Source organism: Balaenoptera physalus (genome assembly GCF_965194825.1).
Source record: "Balaenoptera physalus genome assembly, chromosome: 17".
Lineage (NCBI taxonomy): Eukaryota > Metazoa > Chordata > Mammalia > Artiodactyla > Balaenopteridae > Balaenoptera > Balaenoptera physalus.
This window is the reverse complement of record NC_138895.1, coordinates 34,837,793-34,859,611: the sequence shown is the minus strand read 5'-3', so window position 1 is coordinate 34,859,611 and position 21,819 is coordinate 34,837,793.

Sequence of the window (21,819 nt, the reverse complement as noted above, 5' to 3'; positions counted from 1 at the left end):
GAAGAGTGTAGTGTGTTGGCCTACACACAAAATACAAAGAGTGAATGGGAAAAGTTTCCGGGCCTGGATGTTTCTTAGTAGCCCAGTGGAGCCTGCCGGTACTGGGTGTTCTTGCAGGGAATAGGGTGCCCAGGCGAGGTCCTCAGGGCCTTGAAAAGCTTACTAACCTTAAAAGAAAACAGACCTGAAACTAATGCCTCAAGAACTCCTCTCCAAGCTTCCACTTCGGCAGGGCTATTCTAGGCTTTACCTTGAGGAGAGGACTCACGTCAAGTTTCCTTTTAGCTCTAGAGTGTCTCAGGCGAGGCTCCTACCCAGTCTATGAAAGCACCCTGTTGATGTAGAGAACACTCGTTCCCTTCCCAGAGCCCTGCCTACAGACACTAGAGACCCGTCCTAAAATTGTAATTTAGGTAGCTTCAAGGCAGCTTGAAGGGAGCATTCAAAAGTGGTAAGCAAGGCTTGTGCCATAAGTTCCCCGGTTCCAGCGAACATGCAGCCTACCTCCTTGTGATTTCTACCAAGTAAATATACACTCTAGCTACACACTGGTCCCTTCCTTGAATAAAGTTTATTTGGCACGGAATTCTGCGTGTAGCCAACCGCCTCCCCTTGGGAGCGCTCTGGGTAGGCTATCGGGCTCTGCTTCTTCTAAAACCCTGGAGTGTAAGAGGAAGAACTGTGCTTTGGTTACAGCAGGAAAGCAAGCCGACTTTCTCCTGTAAGGATGGGGTCTTAAGGTTTGACTTTAAAGAAGGAATGAGCTGCAGTTTTGGTTTCTCAGTGCTGCTCAGCCTAGGGCAATGAGGGAGATTTGCATGACATATAGGAATTGAGAGAACACATTTCCTGGAGTTGTTGGAGAGCTGAGGAAATCTAGCTCTTCCAAGGAAGAGTGCAGTGTGTTGCCCTACACACAAAATACACAGTGACTGGGAAACGTTTCCGGGCCTGGATGTTTCTTAGTAGCCCAGTGGAGCCTGCTGGTACTCGGTGCTCTTGCAGGGAATAGGGTGCCCACGAGAGGTCCTCGGTGTCTTGACAAGCTTACTAACCTTAAAAGAAAACAGACCTAAAACAAATGCCACAAGGAAACTGCTTCAAGCTCAGCTTCGGCAGGGCTAGTCAAGGCTTTACCTGGAGGAAAGAACTCACGTCAAGTTTCCTTTATCTCTAGGGCGTCTGAGGAGAGGCTCCCACCCAGGCTATGAAAGCACCCTGTTGATGCAGAGAACACTCGTTCCCTTCCCAGAGCCCTGCCTACAATGACTAAAGACTCGTCCTAAAACTATTATTTAGGTAACTTCAAGGCAGCATGCATGGAGCATTCAAAATGGGAAAGCAAGGCTTCTGCCATAAGGTCACCGTTTCCAGCGAACACGCGGCCTACCTACTTGTGATTTCTACCAAGTAAATATACACTCTAGCTAAACAGTGGTCCCTTCCTTGAATAAAGTTTATTTGGCACGGAGTTCTGCGTGTAGCCAACAGCCTCCCCCAAGGAGCGCTCTAGGTAGGCTATCTGGCTTAGCTTCTTCTAAAACCCTGCAGTGTAAGAGGAAGATCTGTGCTTTGGTTACAGCAGAAACGCAAGCTGACTTTCTCCTGTAAGGATGGGGTCTTAAGGTATGACTTTGTAGAAGGAATGCGAAGCAGTTTTGGTTTCTCAGAGCTGCTCAGCCTAGGGCAATGAGGCAGATTTGCATGATATGTAGGACGTGAGAGAACACATTTCCTGGGGCTGTTGGAGAGCTGAGGAAATCTAGCTCTTCCAAGGAAGAGTGCAGTGTGTTGGCCTACACACAAAATACACAGAGTGACTGGGAAAGGTGTCCGGGCCTGGATGTTTCTTAGTAGCCCAGTGGAGACTGCCGGTACTCGGTGGTCTTCCAGGGAATAAGGTGCCCAGGCGAGGTCCTCGGTGTCCTGAAAAGCTTACTAACCTTAAAAGGAAACAGACCTGAAACTATTGCCTCAAGGACTCCGCTCCAAGCTTCCACTTCGGCAGGGCTATTCTAGGCTTTACCTTGAGGAAAGGACTCACGTCAAGTTTCCTTTTAGCTCTAGAGTGTCGCATGCGAGGCTCCTACCCAGTCTATGAAAGCACCCTGTTGATGTAGAGAACACTCGTTCCCTTCCCAGAGCCCTGCCTACAGACACTAGAGACCCGTCCTAAAATTGTAATTTAGGTAGCTTCAAGGCAGCTTGAAGGGAGCATTCAAAAGTGGTAAGCAAGGCTTGTGCCATAAGTTCCCCGTTTCCAGCGAACATGCAGCCTACCTCCTTGTGATTTCTACCAAGTAAATATACACTCTAGCTACACACTGGTCCCTTCCTTGAATAAAGTTTATTTGGCACGGAATTCTGCGTGTAGCCAACCGCCTCCCCTTGGGAGCGCTCTGGGTAGGCTATCGGGCTCTGCTTCTTCTAAAACCCTGGAGTGTAAGAGGAAGAACTGTGCTTTGGTTACAGCAGGAAAGTAAGCCGACTTTCTCCTGTAAGGATGGGGTCTTAAGGTTTGACTTTAAAGAAGGAATGCGTTGCAGTTTTGGTTTCTCAGTGCTGCTCAGCCTAGGGCAATGAGGGAGATTTGCATGACATATAGGAATTGAGAGAACACATTTCCTGGAGTTGTTGGAGAGCTGAGGAAATCTAGCTCTTCCAAGGAAGAGTGCAGTGTGTTGCCCTACACACAAAATACACAGTGACTGGGAAACGTTTCCGGGCCTGGATGTTTCTTAGTAGCCCAGTGGAGCCTGCTGGTACTCGGTGCTCTTGCAGGGAATAGGGTGCCCACGAGAGGTCCTCGGTGTCTTGACAAGCTTACTAACCTTAAAAGAAAACAGACCTAAAACAAATGCCACAAGGAAACTGCTTCAAGCTCAGCTTCGGCAGGGCTAGTCAAGGCTTTACCTGGAGGAAAGAACTCACGTCAAGTTTCCTTTATCTCTAGGGCGTCTGAGGAGAGGCTCCCACCCAGGCTATGAAAGCACCCTGTTGATGCAGAGAACACTCGTTCCCTTCCCAGAGCCCTGCCTACAATGACTAAAGACTCGTCCTAAAACTGTTATTTAGGTAACTTCAAGGCAGCATGCATGGAGCATTCAAAATGGGAAAGCAAGGCTTGTGCCATAAGGTCACCGTTTCCAGCGAACACGCGGCCTACCTACTTGTGATTTCTACCAAGTAAATATACACTCTAGCTAAACACTGGTCCCTTCCTTGAATAAAGTTTATTTGGCACGGAGTTCTGCGTGTAGCCAACAGCCTCCCCCAAGGAGCGCTCTAGGTAGGCTATCTGGCTTAGCTTCTTCTAAAACCCTGCAGTGTAAGAGGAAGATCTGTGCTTTGGTTACAGCAGAAACGCAAGCTGACTTTCTCCTTTAAGGATGGCGTCTTAAGGTATGACTTTGTAGAAGGAATGCGAAGCAGTTTTGGTTTCTCAGAGCTGCTCAGCCTAGGGCAATGAGGCAGATTTGCATGATATGTAGGACGTGAGAGAACACATTTCCTGGGGCTGTTGGAGAGCTGAGGAAATCTAGCTCTTCCAAGGAAGAGTGCAGTGTGTTGGCCTACACACAAAATACACAGAGTGACTGGGAAAGGTGTCCGGGCCTGGATGTTTCTTAGTAGCCCAGTGGAGACTGCCGGTACTCGGTGGTCTTCCAGGGAATAAGGTGCCCAGGCGAGGTCCTCGGTGTCCTGAAAAGCTTACTAACCTTAAAAGGAAACAGACCTGAAACTAATGCCTCAAGGACTCCGCTCCAAGCTTCCACTTCGGCAGGGCTATTCTAGGCTTTACCTTGAGGAAAGGACTCACGTCAAGTTTCCTTTTAGCTGTAGAGCGACTGAGGAGAGGCTCCCAACCAGGCTATGAAAGCACCCTGTTGATGTAGAAAACACTCGTTCCCTTCCCAGAGCCTTGCCTACAGAGACTAGAGACCCGTCCTAAAATTGTTATTTAGGCAGCTTCAAGGCAGCTTGAATGGAGCATTCAAAATGGGTAAGCAAGGCTTGTGCCATAAGTTCCCCGTTTCCAGCGAACATGCAGCCTACCTCCTTGTGATTTCTACCAAGTAAATATACACTCTAGCTACACACCGGTCCCTTCCTTGAATAAAGTTTATTTGGCACGTAATTCTGCGTGTAGCCAACCGCCTCCCCCAGGGATCGCTCTGGGTAGGCTATCGGGCTTAGCTTCTTCTAAAACCCTGGAGTGTAAGAGGAAGAACTGTGCTGTGCTTACAGCAGAAACGCAAGCCGACTTTCTACTGTAAGGATGAGGTGTTAAGGTATGACTTTGTAGAAGGAATGTGAAGCAGTTTTGGTTTCTCAGTGCCGGTCAGCCTAGGGCAATGAGGCAGATTTGCATGATATGTAGGACGTGAGAGAACACATTTCCTGGAGCTGTTGGAGAGCTGAGGAAATCTAGCTCTTCCAAGGAAGAGTGTAGTGTGTTGGCCTACACACAAAATACAAAGAGTGAATGGGAAAAGTTTCCGGGCCTGGATGTTTCTTAGTAGCCCAGTGGAGCCTGCCGGTACTGGGTGTTCTTGCAGGGAATAGGGTGCCCAGGCGAGGTCCTCAGGGCCTTGAAAAGCTTACTAACCTTAAAAGAAAACAGACCTGAAACTAATGCCTCAAGAACTCCTCTCCAAGCTTCCACTTCGGCAGGGCTATTCTAGGCTTTACCTTGAGGAGAGGACTCACGTCAAGTTTCCTTTTAGCTCTAGAGTGTCGCAGGCGAGGCTCCTACCCAGTCTATGAAAGCACCCTGTTGATGTAGAGAACACTCGTTCCCTTCCCAGAGCCCTGCCTACAGACACTAGAGACCCGTCCTAAAATTGTAATTTAGGTAGCTTCAAGGCAGCTTGAAGGGAGCATTCAAAAGTGGTAAGCAAGGCTTCTGCCATAAGTTCCCCGTTTCCAGCGAACATGCAGCCTACCTCCTTGTGATTTCTACCAAGTAAATATACACTCTAGCTACACACTGGTCCCTTCCTTGAATAAAGTTTATTTGGCACGGAATTCTGCGTGTAGCCAACCAACTCCCCTTGGGAGCGCTCTGGGTAGGCTATCGGGCTCTGCTTCTTCTAAAACCCTGGAGTGTAAGAGGAAGAACTGTGCTTTGGTTACAGCAGGAAAGCAAGCCGACTTTCTCCTGTAAGGATGGGGTCTTAAGGTTTGACTTTAAAGAAGGAATGCGTTGCAGTTTTGGTTTCTCAGTGCTGCTCAGCCTAAGGGCAATGAGGGAGATTTGAATAACATATAGGAATTGAGAGAACACATTTCCTGGAGTTGTTGGAGAGCTGAGGAAATCTAGCTCTTCCAAGGAAGAGTGCAGTGTGTTGCCCTACACACAAAATACACAGTGACTGGGAAACGTTTCCGGGCCTGGATATTTCTTAGTAGCCCAGTGGAGCCTGCTGGTACTCGGTGCTCTTGCAGGGAATAGGGTGCCCCCGAGAGGTCCTCGGTGTCTTGACAAGCTTACTAACCTTAAAAGAAAACAGACCTAAAACAAATGCCACAAGGAAACTGCTTCAAGCTTAGCTTCGGCAGGGCTAGTCAAGGCTTTACCTGGAGGAAAGAACTCACGTCAAGTTTCCTTTATCTCTAGGGCGTCTGAGGAGAGGCTCCCACCCAGGCTATGAAAGCACCCTGTTGATGCAGAGAACACTCGTTCCCTTCCCAGAGCCCTGCCTACAATGACTAAAGACTCGTCCTAAAACTATTATTTAGGTAACTTCAAGGCAGCATGCATGGAGCATTCAAAATGGGAAAGCAAGGCTTGTGCCATAAGGTCACCGTTTCCAGCGAACACGCGGCCTACCTACTTGTGATTTCTACCAAGTAAATATACACTCTAGCTAAACAGTGGTCCCTTCCTTGAATAAAGTTTATTTGGCACGGAGTTCTGCGTGTAGCCAACAGCCTCCCCCAAGGAGCGCTCTAGGTAGGCTATCTGGCTTAGCTTCTTCTAAAACCCTGCAGTGTAAGAGGAAGATCTGTGCTTTGGTTACAGCAGAAACGCAAGCTGACTTTCTCCTGTAAGGATGGGGTCTTAAGGTATGACTTTGTAGAAGGAATGCGAAGCAGTTTTGGTTTCTCAGAGCTGCTCAGCCTAGGGCAATGAGGCAGATTTGCATGATATGTAGGACGTGAGAGAACACATTTCCTGGGGCTGTTGGAGAGCTGAGGAAATCTAGCTCTTCCAAGGAAGAGTGCAGTGTGTTGGCCTACACACAAAATACACAGAGTGACTGGGAAAGGTGTCCGGGCCTGGATGTTTCTTAGTAGCCCAGTGGAGACTGCCGGTACTCGGTGGTCTTCCAGGGAATAAGGTGCCCAGGCGAGGTCCTCGGTGTCCTGAAAAGCTTACTAACCTTAAAAGGAAACAGACCTGAAACTATTGCCTCAAGGACTCCGCTCCAAGCTTCCACTTCGGCAGGGCTATTCTAGGCTTTACCTTGAGGAAAGGACTCACGTCAAGTTTCCTTTTAGCTGTAGAGCGTCTGAGGAGAGGCTCCCACCCAGGCTATGAAAGCACCCTGTTGATGGAGAGAACACTCGTTCCCTTCCCAGAGCCTTGCCTACAGAGACTAGAGACCCGTCCTAAAATTGTTATTTAGGCAGCTTCAAGGCAGCTTGAATGGAGCATTCAAAATGGGTAAGCAAGGCTTGTGCCATAAGTTCCCCGTTTCCAGCGAACATGCAGCCTACCTCCTTGTGATTTCTACCAAGTAAATATACACTCTAGCTACACACTGGTCCCTTCCTTGAATAAAGTTTATTTGGCACGTAATTCTGCGTGTAGCCAACCGCCTCCCCCAGGGATCGCTCTGGGTAGGCTATCGGGCTTAGCTTCTTCTAAAACCCTGGAGTGTAAGAGGAAGAACTGTGCTGTGGTTACAGCAGAAACGCAAGCCGACTTTCTACTGTAAGGATGAGGTGTTAAGGTATGACTTTGTAGAAGGAATGTGAAGCAGTTTTGGTTTCTCAGTGCCGGTCAGCCTAGGGCAATGAGGCAGATTTGCATGATATGTAGGACGTGAGAGAACACATTTCCTGGAGCTGTTGGAGAGCTGAGGAAATCTAGCTCTTCCAAGGAAGAGTGTAGTGTGTTGGCCTACACACAAAATACAAAGAGTGAATGGGAAAAGTTTCCGGGCCTGGATGTTTCTTAGTAGCCCAGTGGAGCCTGCCGGTACTGGGTGTTCTTGCAGGGAATAGGGTGCCCAGGCGAGGTCCTCAGGGCCTTGAAAAGCTTACTAACCTTAAAAGAAAACAGACCTGAAACTAATGCCTCAAGAACTCGTCTCCAAGCTTCCACTTCGGCAGGGCTATTCTAGGCTTTACCTTGAGGAGAGGACTCACGTCAAGTTTCCTTTTAGCTCTAGAGTGTCTCAGGCGAGGCTCCTACCCAGTCTATGAAAGCACCCTGTTGATGTAGAGAACACTCGTTCCCTTCCCAGAGCCCTGCCTACAGACACTAGAGACCCGTCCTAAAATTGTAATTTAGGTAGCTTCAAGGCAGCTTGAAGGGAGTATTCAAAAGTGGTAAGCAAGGCTTGTGCCATAAGTTCCCCGGTTCCAGCGAACATGCAGCCTACCTCCTTGTGATTTCTACCAAGTAAATATACACTCTAGCTACACACTGGTCCCTTCCTTGAATAAAGTTTATTTGGCACGGAATTCTGCGTGTAGCCAACCGCCTCCCCTTGGGAGCGCTCTGGGTAGGCTATCGGGCTCTGCTTCTTCTAAAACCCTGGAGTGTAAGAGGAAGAACTGTGCTTTGGTTACAGCAGGAAAGCAAGCCGACTTTCTCCTGTAAGGATGGGGTCTTAAGGTTTGACTTTAAAGAAGGAATGCGTTGCAGTTTTGGTTTCTCAGTGCTGCTCAGCCTAGGGCAATGAGGGAGATTTGCATGACATATAGGAATTGAGAGAACACATTGCCTGGAGTTGTTGGAGAGCTGAGGAAATCTAGCTCTTCCAAGGAAGAGTGCAGTGTGTTGCCCTACACACAAAATACACAGTGACTGGGAAACGTTTCCGGGCCTGGATGTTTCTTAGTAGCCCAGTGGAGCCTGCTGGTACTCGGTGCTCTTGCAGGGAATAGGGTGCCCACGAGAGGTCCTCGGTGTCTTGACAAGCTTACTAACCTTAAAACAAAACAGACCTAAAACAAATGCCACAAGGAAACTGCTTCAAGCTCAGCTTCGGCAGGGCTAGTCAAGGCTTTACCTGGAGGAAAGAACTCACGTCAAGTTTCCTTTATCTCTAGGGCGTCTGAGGAGAGGCTCCCACCCAGGCTATAAAAGCACCCTGTTGATGCAGAGAACACTCGTTCCCTTCCCAGAGCCCTACCTACAATGACTAAAGACTCGTCCTAAAACTGTTATTTAGGTAACTTCAAGGCAGCATGCATGCAGCATTCAAAATGGGAAAGCAAGGCTTGTGCCATAAAGTCACCGTTTCCAGCGAACACGCGGCCTACCTACTTGTGATTTCTACCAAGTAAATATACACTCTAGCTAAACACTGGTCCCTCCCTTGAATAAAGTTTATTTGGCACGGAGTTCTGCGTGTAGCCAACAGCCTCCCCCAAGGAGCGCTCTAGGTAGGCTATCTGGCTTAGCTTCTTCTAAAATCCTGCAGTGTAAGAGGAAGATCTGTGCTTTGGTTACAGCAGAAACGCAAGCTGACTTTCTCCTGTAAGGATGGGGTCTTAAGGTATGACTTTGTAGAAGGAATGCGAAGCAGTTTTGGTTTCTCAGAGCTGCTCAGCCTAGGGCAATGAGGCAGATTTGCATGATATGTAGGACGTGAGAGAACAAATTTCCTGGGGCTGTTGGAGAGCTGAGGAAATCTAGCTCTTCCAAGGAAGAGTGCAGTGTGTTGGCCTACACACAAAATACACAGAGTGACTGGGAAAGGTGTCCGGGCCTGGATGTTTCTTAGTAGCCCAGTGGAGACTGCCGGTACTCGGTGGTCTTCCAGGGAATAAGGTGCCCAGGCGAGGTCCTCGGTGTCCTGAAAAGCTTACTAACCTTAAAAGGAAACAGACCTGAAACTAATGCCTCAAGGACTCCGCTCCAAGCTTCCACTTCGGCAGGGCTATTCTAGGCTTTACCTTGAGGAAAAGACTCACGTCAAGTTTCCTTTTAGCTGTAGAGCGTCTGAGGAGAGGCTCCCACCCAGGTTATGAAAGCACCCTGTTGATGTAGAGAACACTCGTTCCCTTCCCAGAGCCTTGCCTACAGAGACTAGAGACCCGTCCTAAAATTGTTATTTAGGCAGCTTCAAGGCAGCTTGAATGGAGCATTCAAAATGGGTAAGCAAGGCTTGTGCCATAAGTTCCCCGTTTCCAGCGAACATGCAGCCTACCTCCTTGTGATTTCTACCAAGTAAATATACACTCTAGCTACACACCGGTCCCTTCCTTGAATAAAGTTTATTTGGCACGGAATTCTGCGTGTAGCCAACCGCCTCCCCCAGGGATCGCTCTGGGTAGGCTATCGGGCTTAGCTTCTTCTAAAACCCTGGATTGTAAGAGGAAGAACTGTGCTGTGGTTACAGCAGAAACGCAAGCCGACTTTCTACTGTAAGGATGGGGTGTTAAGGTATGACTTTGTAGAAGGAATGTGAAGCAGTTTTGGTTTCTCAGTGCCGGTCAGCCTAGGGCAATGAGGCAGATTTGCATGATATGTAGGACGTGAGAGAACACATTTCCTGGAGCTGTTGGAGAGCTGAGGAAATCTAGCTCTTCCAAGGAAGAGTGTAGTGCGTTGGCCTACACACAAAATACAAAGAGTGAATGGGAAAAGTTTCCGGGCCTGGATGTTTCTTAGTAGCCCAGTGGAGCCTGCCGGTACTGGGTGTTCTTGCAAGGGATAGGGTGCCCAGGCGAGGTCCTCAGGGCCTTGAAAAGCTTACTAACCTTAAAAGAAAACAGACCTGAAACTAATGCCTCAAGAACTCCTCTCCAAGCTTCCACTTCGGCAGGGCTATTCTAGGCTTTACCTTGAGGAGAGGACTCACGTCAAGTTTCCTTTTAGCTCTAGAGTGTCGCAGGCGAGGCTCCTACCCAGTCTATGAAAGCACCCTGTTGATGTAGAGAACACTCGTTCCCTTCCCAGAGCCCTGCCTACAGACACTAGAGACCCGTCCTAAAATTGTAATTTAGGTAGCTTCAAGGCAGCTTGAAGGGAGCATTCAAAAGTGGTAAGCAAGGCTTGTGCCATAAGTTCCCCGTTTCCAGCGAACATGCAGCCTACCTCCTTGTGATTTCTACCAAGTAAATATACACTCTAGCTACACACTGGTCCCTTCCTTGAATAAAGTTTATTTGGCACGGAATTCTGCGTGTAGCCAACCGCCTCCCCTTGGGAGCGCTCTGGGTAGGCTATCGGGCTCTGCTTCTTCTAAAACCCTGGAGTGTAAGAGGAAGAACTGTGCTTTGGTTACAGCAGGAAAGCAAGCCGACTTTCTCCTGTAAGGATGGGGTCTTAAGGTTTGACTTTAAAGAAGGAATGCGTTGCAGTTTTGGTTTCTCAGTGCTGCTCAGCCTAGGGCAATGAGGGAGATTTGCATGACATATAGGAATTGAGAGAACACATTGCCTGGAGTTGTTGGAGAGCTGAGGAAATCTAGCTCTTCCAAGGAAGAGTGCAGTGTGTTGCCCTACACACAAAATACACAGTGACTGGGAAACGTTTCCGGGCCTGGATGTTTCTTAGTAGCCCAGTGGAGCCTGCTGGTACTCGGTGCTCTTGCAGGGAATAGGGTGCCCACGAGAGGTCCTCGGTGTCTTGACAAGCTTACTAACCTTAAAAGAAAACAGACCTAAAACAAATGCCACAAGGAAACTGCTTCAAGCTCAGCTTCGGCAGGGCTAGTCAAGGCTTTACCTGGAGGAAAGAACTCACGTCAAGTTTCCTTTATCTCTAGGGCGTCTGAGGAGAGGCTCCCACCCAGGCTATGAAAGCACCCTGTTGATGCAGAGAACACTCGTTCCCTTCCCAGAGCCCTGCCTACAATGACTAAAGACTCGTCCTAAAACTGTTATTTAGGTAACTTCAAGGCAGCATGCATGGAGCATTCAAAATGGGAAAGCAAGGCTTGTGCCATAAGGTCACCGTTTCCAGCGAACACGCGGCCTACCTACTTGTGATTTCTACCAAGTAAATATACACTCTAGCTAAACACTGGTCCCTTCCTTGAATAAAGTTTATTTGGCACGGAGTTCTGCGTGTAGCCAACAGCCTCCCCCAAGGAGCGCTCTAGGTAGGCTATCTGGCTTAGCTTCTTCTAAAACCCTGCAGTGTAAGAGGAAGATCTGTGCTTTGGTTACAGCAGAAACGCAAGCTGACTTTCTCCTGTAAGGATGGGGTCTTAAGGTATGACTTTGTAGAAGGAATGCGAAGCAGTTTTGGTTTCTCAGAGCTGCTCAGCCTAGGGCAATGAGGCAGATTTGCATGATATGTAGGACGTGAGAGAACACATTTCCTGGGGCTGTTGGAGAGCTGAGGAAATCTAGCTCTTCCAAGGAAGAGTGCAGTGTGTTGGCCTACACACAAAATACACAGAGTGACTGGGAAAGGTTTCCGGGCCTGGATGTTTCTTAGTAGCCCAGTGGAGACTGCCGGTACTCGGTGGTCTTCCAGGGAATAAGGTGCCCAGGCGAGGTCCTCGGTGTCCTGAAAAGCTTACTAACCTTAAAAGGAAACAGACCTGAAACTAATGCCTCAAGGACTCCGCTCCAAGCTTCCACTTCGGCAGGGCTATTCTAGGCTTTACCTTGAGGAAAGGACTCACGTCAAGTTTCCTTTTAGCTGTAGAGCGTCTGAGGAGAGGCTCCCACCCAGGCTATGAAAGCACCCTGTTGATGTAGAGAACACTCGTTCCCTTCCCAGAGCCTTGCCTACAGAGACTAGAGACCCGTCCTAAAATTGTTATTTAGGCAGCTTCAAGGCAGCTTGAATGGAGCATTCAAAATGGGTAAGCAAGGCTTGTGCCATAAGTTCCCCGTTTCCAGCGAACATGCAGCCTACGTCCTTGTGATTTCTACCAAGTAAATATACACTCTAGCTACACACTGGTCCCTTCCTTGAATAAAGTTTATTTGGCACGTAATTCTGCGTGTAGCCAACCGCCTCCCCCAGGGATCGCTCTGGGTAGGCTATCGGGCTTAGCTTCTTCTAAAACCCTGGAGTGTAAGAGGAAGAACTGTGCTGTGGTTACAGCAGAAACGCAAGCCGACTTTCTACTGTAAGGATGGGGTGTTAAGGTATGACTTTGTAGAAGGAATGTGAAGCAGTTTTGGTTTCTCAGTGCCGGTCAGCCTAGGGCAATGAGGCAGATTTGCATGATATGTAGGACGTGAGAGAACACATTTCCTGGAGCTGTTGGAGAGCTGAGGAAATCTAGCTCTTCCAAGGAAGAGTGTAGTGCGTTGGCCTACACACAAAATACAAAGAGTGAATGGGAAAAGTTTCCGGGCCTGGATGTTTCTTAGTAGCCCAGTGGAGCCTGCCGGTACTGGGTGTTCTTGCAGGGGATAGGGTGCCCAGGCGAGGTCCTCAGGGCCTTGAAAAGCTTACTAACCTTAAAAGAAAACAGACCTGAAACTAATGCCTCAAGAACTCCTCTCCAAGCTTCCACTTCGGCAGGGCTATTCTAGGCTTTACCTTGAGGAGAGGACTCACGTCAAGTTTCCTTTTAGCTCTAGAGTGTCTCAGGCGAGGCTCCTACCCAGTCTATGAAAGCACCCTGTTGATGTAGAGAACACTCGTTCCCTTCCCAGAGCCCTGCCTACAGACACTAGAGACCCGTCCTAAAATTGTAATTTAGGTAGCTTCAAGGCAGCTTGAAGGGAGCATTCAAAAGTGGTAAGCAAGGCTTGTGCCATAAGTTCCCCGGTTCCAGCGAACATGCAGCCTACCTCCTTGTGATTTCTACCAAGTAAATATACACTCTAGCTACACACTGGTCCCTTCCTTGAATAAAGTTTATTTGGCACGGAATTCTGCGTGTAGCCAACCGCCTCCCCTTGGGAGCGCTCTGGGTAGGCTATCGGGCTCTGCTTCTTCTAAAACCCTGGAGTGTAAGAGGAAGAACTGTGCTTTGGTTACAGCAGGAAAGCAAGCCGACTTTCTCCTGTAAGGATGGGGTCTTAAGGTTTGACTTTAAAGAAGGAATGCGTTGCAGTTTTGGTTTCTCAGTGCTGCTCAGCCTAGGGCAATGAGGGAGATTTGCATGACATATAGGAATTGAGAGAACACATTGCCTGGAGTTGTTGGAGAGCTGAGGAAATCTAGCTCTTCCAAGGAAGAGTGCAGTGTGTTGCCCTACACACAAAATACACAGTGACTGGGAAACGTTTCCGGGCCTGGATGTTTCTTAGTAGCCCAGTGGAGCCTGCTGGTACTCGGTGCTCTTGCAGGGAATAGGGTGCCCACGAGAGGTCCTCGGTGTCTTGACAAGCTTACTAACCTTAAAAGAAAACAGACCTAAAACAAATGCCACAAGGAAACTGCTTCAAGCTCAGCTTCGGCAGGGCTAGTCAAGGCTTTACCTGGAGGAAAGAACTCACGTCAAGTTTCCTTTATCTCTAGGGCGTCTGAGGAGAGGCTCCCACCCAGGCTATGAAAGCACCCTGTTGATGCAGAGAACACTCGTTCCCTTCCCAGAGCCCTGCCTACAATGACTAAAGACTCGTCCTAAAACTGTTATTTAGGTAACTTCAAGGCAGCATGCATGGAGCATTCAAAATGGGAAAGCAAGGCTTGTGCCATAAGGTCACCGTTTCCAGCGAACACGCGGCCTACCTACTTGTGATTTCTACCAAGTAAATATACACTCTAGCTAAACACTGGTCCCTTCCTTGAATAAAGTTTATTTGGCACGGAGTTCTGCGTGTAGCCAACAGCCTCCCCCAAGGAGCGCTCTAGGTAGGCTATCTGGCTTAGCTTCTTCTAAAACCCTGCAGTGTAAGAGGAAGATCTGTGCTTTGGTTACAGCAGAAACGCAAGCTGACTTTCTCCTGTAAGGATGGGGTCTTAAGGTATGACTTTGTAGAAGGAATGCGAAGCAGTTTTGGTTTCTCAGAGCTGCTCAGCCTAGGGCAATGAGGCAGATTTGCATGATATGTAGGACGTGAGAGAACACATTTCCTGGGGCTGTTGGAGAGCTGAGGAAATCTAGCTCTTCCAAGGAAGAGTGCAGTGTGTTGGCCTACACACAAAATACACAGAGTGACTGGGAAAGGTGTCCGGGCCTGGATGTTTCTTTGTAGCCCAGTGGAGACTGCCGGTACTCGGTGGTCTTCCAGGGAATAAGGTGCCCAGGCGAGGTCCTCGGTGTCTTGAAAAGCTTACTAACCTTAAAAGGAAACAGACCTGAAACTAATGCCTCAAGGACTCCGCTCCAAGCTTCCACTTCGGCAGGGCTATTCTAGGCTTTACCTTGAGGAAAGGACTCACGTCAAGTTTCCTTTTAGCTGTAGAGCGTCTGAGGAGAGGCTCCCACCCAGGCTATGAAAGCACCCTGTTGATGTAGAGAACACTCGTTCCCTTCCCAGAGCCTTGCCTACAGAGACTAGAGACCCGTCCTAAAATTGTTATTTAGGCAGCTTCAAGGCAGCTTGAATGGAGCATTCAAAATGGGTAAGCAAGGCTTGTGCCATAAGTTCCCCGTTTCCAGCGAACATGCAGCCTACCTCCTTGTGATTTCTACCAAGTAAATATACACTCTAGCTACACACTGGTCCCTTCCTTGAATAAAGTTTATTTGGCACGGAATTCTGCGTGTAGCCAACCGCCTCCCCCAGGGATCGCTCTGGGTAGGCTATCGGGCTTAGCTTCTTCTAAAACCCTGGAGTGTAAGAGGAAGAACTGTGCTGTGGTTACAGCAGAAACGCAAGCCGACTTTCTACTGTAAGGATGGGGTGTTAAGGTATGACTTTGTAGAAGGAATGTGAAGCAGTTTTGGTTTCTCAGTGCCGGTCAGCCTAGGGCAATGAGGCAGATTTGCATGATATGTAGGACGTGAGAGAACACATTTCCTGGAGCTGTTGGAGAGCTGAGGAAATCTAGCTCTTCCAAGGAAGAGTGTAGTGCGTTGGCCTACACACAAAATACAAAGAGTGAATGGGAAAAGTTTCCGGGCCTGGATGTTTCTTAGTAGCCCAGTGGAGCCTGCCGGTACTGGGTGTTCTTGCAGGGGATAGGGTGCCCAGGCGAGGTCCTCAGGGCCTTGAAAAGCTTACTAACCTTAAAAGAAAACAGACCTGAAACTAATGCCTCAAGAACTCCGCTCCAAGCTTCCACTTCGGCAGGGCTATTCTAGGCTTTACCTTGAGGAGAGGACTCACGTCAAGTTTCCTTTTAGCTCTAGAGTGTCTCAGGCGAGGCTCCTACCCAGTCTATGAAAGCACCCTGTTGATGTAGAGAACACTCGTTCCCTTCCCAGAGCCCTGCCTACAGACACTAGAGACCCGTCCTAAAATTGTAATTTAGGTAGCTTCAAGGCAGCTTGAAGGGAGCATTCAAAAGTGGTAAGCAAGGCTTGTGCCATAAGTTCCCCGGTTCCAGCGAACATGCAGCCTACCTCCTTGTGATTTCTACCAAGTAAATATACACTCTAGCTACACACTGGTCCCTTCCTTGAATAAAGTTTATTTGGCACGGAATTCTGCGTGTAGCCAACCGCCTCCCCTTGGGAGCGCTCTGGGTAGGCTATCGGGCTCTGCTTCTTCTAAAACCCTGGAGTGTAAGAGGAAGAACGGTGCTGTGGTTACAGCAGGAAAGCAAGCCGACTTTCTCCTGTAAGGATGGGGTCTTAAGGTTTGACTTTAAAGAAGGAATGCGTTGCAGTTTTGGTTTCTCAGTGCTGCTCAGCCTAGGGCAATGAGGGAGATTTGCATGACATATAGGAATTGAGAGAACACATTGCCTGGAGTTGTTGGAGAGCTGAGGAAATCTAGCTCTTCCAAGGAAGAGTGCAGTGTGTTGCCCTACACACAAAATACACAGTGACTGGGAAACGTTTCCGGGCCTGGATGTTTCTTAGTAGCCCAGTGGAGCCTGCTGGTACTCGGTGCTCTTGCAGGGAATAGGGTGCCCACGAGAGGTCCTCGGTGTCTTGACAAGCTTACTAACCTTAAAAGAAAACAGACCTAAAACAAATGCCACAAGGAAACTGCTTCAAGCTCAGCTTCGGCAGGGCTAGTCAAGGCTTTACCTGGAGGAAAGAACTCACGTCAAGTTTCCTTTATCTCTAGGGCGTCTGAGGAGAGGCTCCCACCCAGGCTATGAAAGCACCCTGTTGATGCAGAGAACACTCGTTCCCTTCCCAGAGCCCTGCCTACAATGACTAAAGACTCGTCCTAAAACTGTTATTTAGGTAACTTCAAGGCAGCATGCATGGAGCATTCAAAATGGGAAAGCAAGGCTTGTGCCATAAGGTCACCGTTTCCAGCGAACACGCGGCCTACCTACTTGTGATTTCTACCAAGTAAATATACACTCTAGGTAAACACTGGTCCCTTCCTTGAATAAAGTTTATTTGGCACGGAGTTCTGCGTGTAGCCAACAGCCTCCCCCAAGGAGCGCTCTAGGTAGGCTATCTGGCTTAGCTTCTTCTAAAACCCTGCAGTGTAAGAGGAAGATCTGTGCTTTGGTTACAGCAGAAACGCAAGCTGACTTTCTCCTGTAAGGATGGGGTCTTAAGGTATGACTTTGTAGAAGGAATGCGAAGCAGTTTTGGTTTCTCAGAGCTGCTCAGCCTAGGGCAATGAGGCAGATTTGCATGATATGTAGGACGTGAGAGAACACATTTCCTGGGGCTGTTGGAGAGCTGAGGAAATCTAGCTCTTCCAAGGAAGAGTGCAGTGTGTTGGCCTACACACAAAATACACAGAGTGACTGGGAAAGGTTTCCGGGCCTGGATGTTTCTTAGTAGCCCAGTGGAGACTGCCGGTACTCGGTGGTCTTCCAGGGAATAAGGTGCCCAGGCGAGGTCCTCGGTGTCCTGAAAAGCTTACTAACCTTAAAAGGAAACAGACCTGAAACTAATGCCTCAAGGACTCCGCTCCAAGCTTCCACTTCGGCAGGGCTATTCTAGGCTTTACCTTGAGGAAAGGACTCACGTCAAGTTTCCTTTTAGCTGTAGAGCGTCTGAGGAGAGGCTCCCACCCAGGCTATGAAAGCACCCTGTTGATGTAGAGAACACTCGTTCCCTTCCCAGAGCCTTGCCTACAGAGACTAGAGACCCGTCCTAAAATTGTTATTTAGGCAGCTTCAAGGCAGCTTGAATGGAGCATTCAAAATGGGTAAGCAAGGCTTGTGCCATAAGTTCCCCGTTTCCAGCGAACATGCAGCCTACGTCCTTGTGATTTCTACCAAGTAAATATACACTCTAGCTACACACTGGTCCCTTCCTTGAATAAAGTTTATTTGGCACGTAATTCTGCGTGTAGCCAACCGCCTCCCCCAGGGATCGCTCTGGGTAGGCTATCGGGCTTAGCTTCTTCTAAAACCCTGGAGTGTAAGAGGAAGAACTGTGCTGTGGTTACAGCAGAAACGCAAGCCGACTTTCTACTGTAAGGATGGGGTGTTAAGGTATGACTTTGTAGAAGGAATGTGAAGCAGTTTTGGTTTCTCAGTGCCGGTCAGCCTAGGGCAATGAGGCAGATTTGCATGATATGTAGGACGTGAGAGAACACATTTCCTGGAGCTGTTGGAGAGCTGAGGAAATCTAGCTCTTCCAAGGAAGAGTGTAGTGCGTTGGCCTACACACAAAATACAAAGAGTGAATGGGAAAAGTTTCCGGGCCTGGATGTTTCTTAGTAGCCCAGTGGAGCCTGCCGGTACTGGGTGTTCTTGCAGGGGATAGGGTGCCCAGGCGAGGTCCTCAGGGCCTTGAAAAGCTTACTAACCTTAAAAGAAAACAGACCTGAAACTAATGCCTCAAGAACTGCGCTCCAAGCTTCCACTTCGGCAGGGCTATTCTAGGCTTTACCTTGAGGAGAGGACTCACGTCAAGTTTCCTTTTAGCTCTAGAGTGTCTCAGGCGAGGCTCCTACCCAGTCTATGAAAGCACCCTGTTGATGTAGAGAACACTCGTTCCCTTCCCAGAGCCCTGCCTACAGACACTAGAGACCCGTCCTAAAATTGTAATTTAGGTAGCTTCAAGGCAGCTTGAAGGGAGCATTCAAAAGTGGTAAGCAAGGCTTGTGCCATAAGTTCCCCGGTTCCAGCGAACATGCAGCCTACCTCCTTGTGATTTCTACCAAGTAAATATACACTCTAGCTACACACTGGTCCCTTCCTTGAATAAAGTTTATTTGGCACGGAATTCTGCGTGTAGCCAACCGCCTCCCCTTGGGAGCGCTCTGGGTAGGCTATCGGGCTCTGCTTCTTCTAAAACCCTGGAGTGTAAGAGGAAGAACTGTGCTTTGGTTACAGCAGGAAAGCAAGCCGACTTTCTCCTGTAAGGATGGGGTCTTAAGGTTTGACTTTAAAGAAGGAATGCGTTGCAGTTTTGGTTTCTCAGTGCTGCTCAGCCTAGGGCAATGAGGGAGATTTGCATGACATATAGGAATTGAGAGAACACATTGCCTGGAGTTGTTGGAGAGCTGAGGAAATCTAGCTCTTCCAAGGAAGAGTGCAGTGTGTTGCCCTACACACAAAATACACAGTGACTGGGAAACGTTTCCGGGCCTGGATGTTTCTTAGTAGCCCAGTGGAGCCTGCTGGTACTCGGTGCTCTTGCAGGGAATAGGGTGCCCACGAGAGGTCCTCGGTGTCTTGACAAGCTTACTAACCTTAAAAGAAAACAGACCTAAAACAAATGCCACAAGGAAACTGCTTCAAGCTCAGCTTCGGCAGGGCTAGTCAAGGCTTTACCTGGAGGAAAGAACTCACGTCAAGTTTCCTTTATCTCTAGGGCGTCTGAGGAGAGGCTCCCACCCAGGCTATGAAAGCACCCTGTTGATGCAGAGAACACTCGTTCCCTTCCCAGAGCCCTGCCTACAATGACTAAAGACTCGTCCTAAAACTGTTATTTAGGTAACTTCAAGGCAGCATGCATGGAGCATTCAAAATGGGAAAGCAAGGCTTGTGCCATAAGGTCACCGTTTCCAGCGAACACGCGGCCTACCTACTTGTGATTTCTACCAAGTAAATATACACTCTAGCTAAACACTGGTCCCTTCCTTGAATAAAGTTTATTTGGCACGGAGTTCTGCGTGTAGCCAACAGCCTCCCCCAAGGAGCGCTCTAGGTAGGCTATCTGGCTTAGCTTCTTCTAAAACCCTGCAGTGTAAGAGGAAGATCTGTGCTTTGGTTACAGCAGAAACGCAAGCTGACTTTCTCCTGTAAGGATGGGGTCTTAAGGTATGACTTTGTAGAAGGAATGCGAAGCAGTTTTGGTTTCTCAGAGCTGCTCAGCCTAGGGCAATGAGGCAGATTTGCATGATATGTAGGACGTGAGAGAACACATTTCCTGGGGCTGTTGGAGAGCTGAGGAAATCTAGCTCTTCCAAGGAAGAGTGCAGTGTGTTGGCCTACACACAAAATACACAGAGTGACTGGGAAAGGTGTCCGGGCCTGGATGTTTCTTTGTAGCCCAGTGGAGACTGCCGGTACTCGGTGGTCTTCCAGGGAATAAGGTGCCCAGGCGAGGTCCTCGGTGTCCTGAAAAGCTTACTAACCTTAAAAGGAAACAGACCTGAAACTAATGCCTCAAGGACTCCGCTCCAAGCTTCCACTTCGGCAGGGCTATTCTAGGCTTTACCTTGAGGAAAGGACTCACGTCAAGTTTCCTTTTAGCTGTAGAGCGTCTGAGGAGAGGCTCCCACCCAGGCTATGAAAGCACCCTGTTGATGTAGAGAACACTCGTTCCCTTCCCAGAGCCTTGCCTACAGAGACTAGAGACCCGTCCTAAAATTGTTATTTAGGCAGCTTCAAGGCAGCTTGAATGGAGCATTCAAAATGGGTAAGCAAGGCTTGTGCCATAAGTTCCCCGTTTCCAGCGAACATGCAGCCTACCTCCTTGTGATTTCTACCAAGTAAATATACACTCTAGCTACACACTGGTCCCCTCCTTGAATAAAGTTTATTTGGCACGGAATTCTGCGTGTAGCCAACCGCCTCCCCCAGGGATCGCTCTGGGTAGGCTATCGGGCTTAGCTTCTTCTAAAACCCTGGAGTGTAAGAGGAAGAACTGTGCTGTGGTTACAGCAGAAACGCAAGCCGACTTTCTACTGTAAGGATGGGGTGTTAAGGTATGACTTTGTAGAAGGAATGTGAAGCAGTTTTGGTTTCTCAGTGCCGGTCAGCCTAGGGCAATGAGGCAGATTTGCATGATATGTAGGACGTGAGAGAACACATTTCCTGGAGCTGTTGGAGAGCTGAGGAAATCTAGCTCTTCCAAGGAAGAGTGTAGTGCGTTGGCCTACACACAAAATACAAAGAGTGAATGGGAAAAGTTTCCGGGCCTGGATGTTTCTTAGTAGCCCAGTGGAGCCTGCCGGTACTGGGTGTTCTTGCAGGGGATAGGGTGCCCAGGCGAGGTCCTCAGTGCCTTGAAAAGCTTACTAACCTTAAAAGAAAACAGACCTGAAACTAATGCCTCAAGAACTCCGCTCCAAGCTTCCACTTCGGCAGGGCTATTCTAGGCTTTACCTTGAGGAGAGGACTCACGTCAAGTTTCCTTTTAGCTCTAGAGTGTCTCAGGCGAGGCTCCTACCCAGTCTATGAAAGCACCCTGTTGATGTAGAGAACACTCGTTCCCTTCCCAGAGCCCTGCCTACAGACACTAGAGACCCGTCCTAAAATTGTAATTTAGGTAGCTTCAAGGCAGCTTGAAGGGAGCATTCAAAAGTGGTAAGCAAGGCTTGTGCCATAAGTTCCCCGGTTCCAGCGAACATGCAGCCTACCTCCTTGTGATTTCTACCAAGTAAATATACACTCTAGCTACACACTGGTCCCTTCCTTGAATAAAGTTTATTTGGCACGGAATTCTGCGTGTAGCCAACCGCCTCCCCTTGGGAGCGCTCTGGGTAGGCTATCGGGCTCTGCTTCTTCTAAAACCCTGGAGTGTAAGAGGAAGAACTGTGCTTTGGTTACAGCAGGAAAACAAGCCGACTTTCTCCTGTAAGGATGGGGTCTTAAGGTTTGACTTTAAAGAAGGAATGCGTTGCAGTTTTGGTTTCTCAGTGCTGCTCAGCCTAGGGCAATGAGGGAGATTTGCATGACATATAGGAATTGAGAGAACACATTGCCTGGAGTTGTTGGAGAGCTGAGGAAATCTAGCTCTTCCAAGGAAGAGTGCAGTGTGTTGCCCTACACACAAAATACACAGTGACTGGGAAACGTTTCCGGGCCTGGATGTTTCTTAGTAGCCCAGTGGAGCCTGCTGGTACTCGGTGCTCTTGCAGGGAATAGGGTGCCCACGAGAGGTCCTCGGTGTCTTGACAAGCTTACTAACCTTAAAAGAAAACAGACCTAAAACAAATGCCACAAGGAAACTGCTTCAAGCTCAGCTTCGGCAGGGCTAGTCAAGGCTTTACCTGGAGGAAAGAACTCACGTGAAGTTTCCTTTATCTCTAGGGCGTCTGAGGAGAGGCTCCCACCCAGGCTATGAAAGCACCCTGTTGATGCAGAGAACACTCGTTCCCTTCCCAGAGCCCTGCCTACAATGACTAAAGACTGGTCCTAAAACTGTTATTTAGGTAACTTCAAGGCAGCATGCATGGAGCATTCAAAATGGGAAAGCAAGGCTTGTGCCATAAGGTCACCGTTTCCAGCGAACA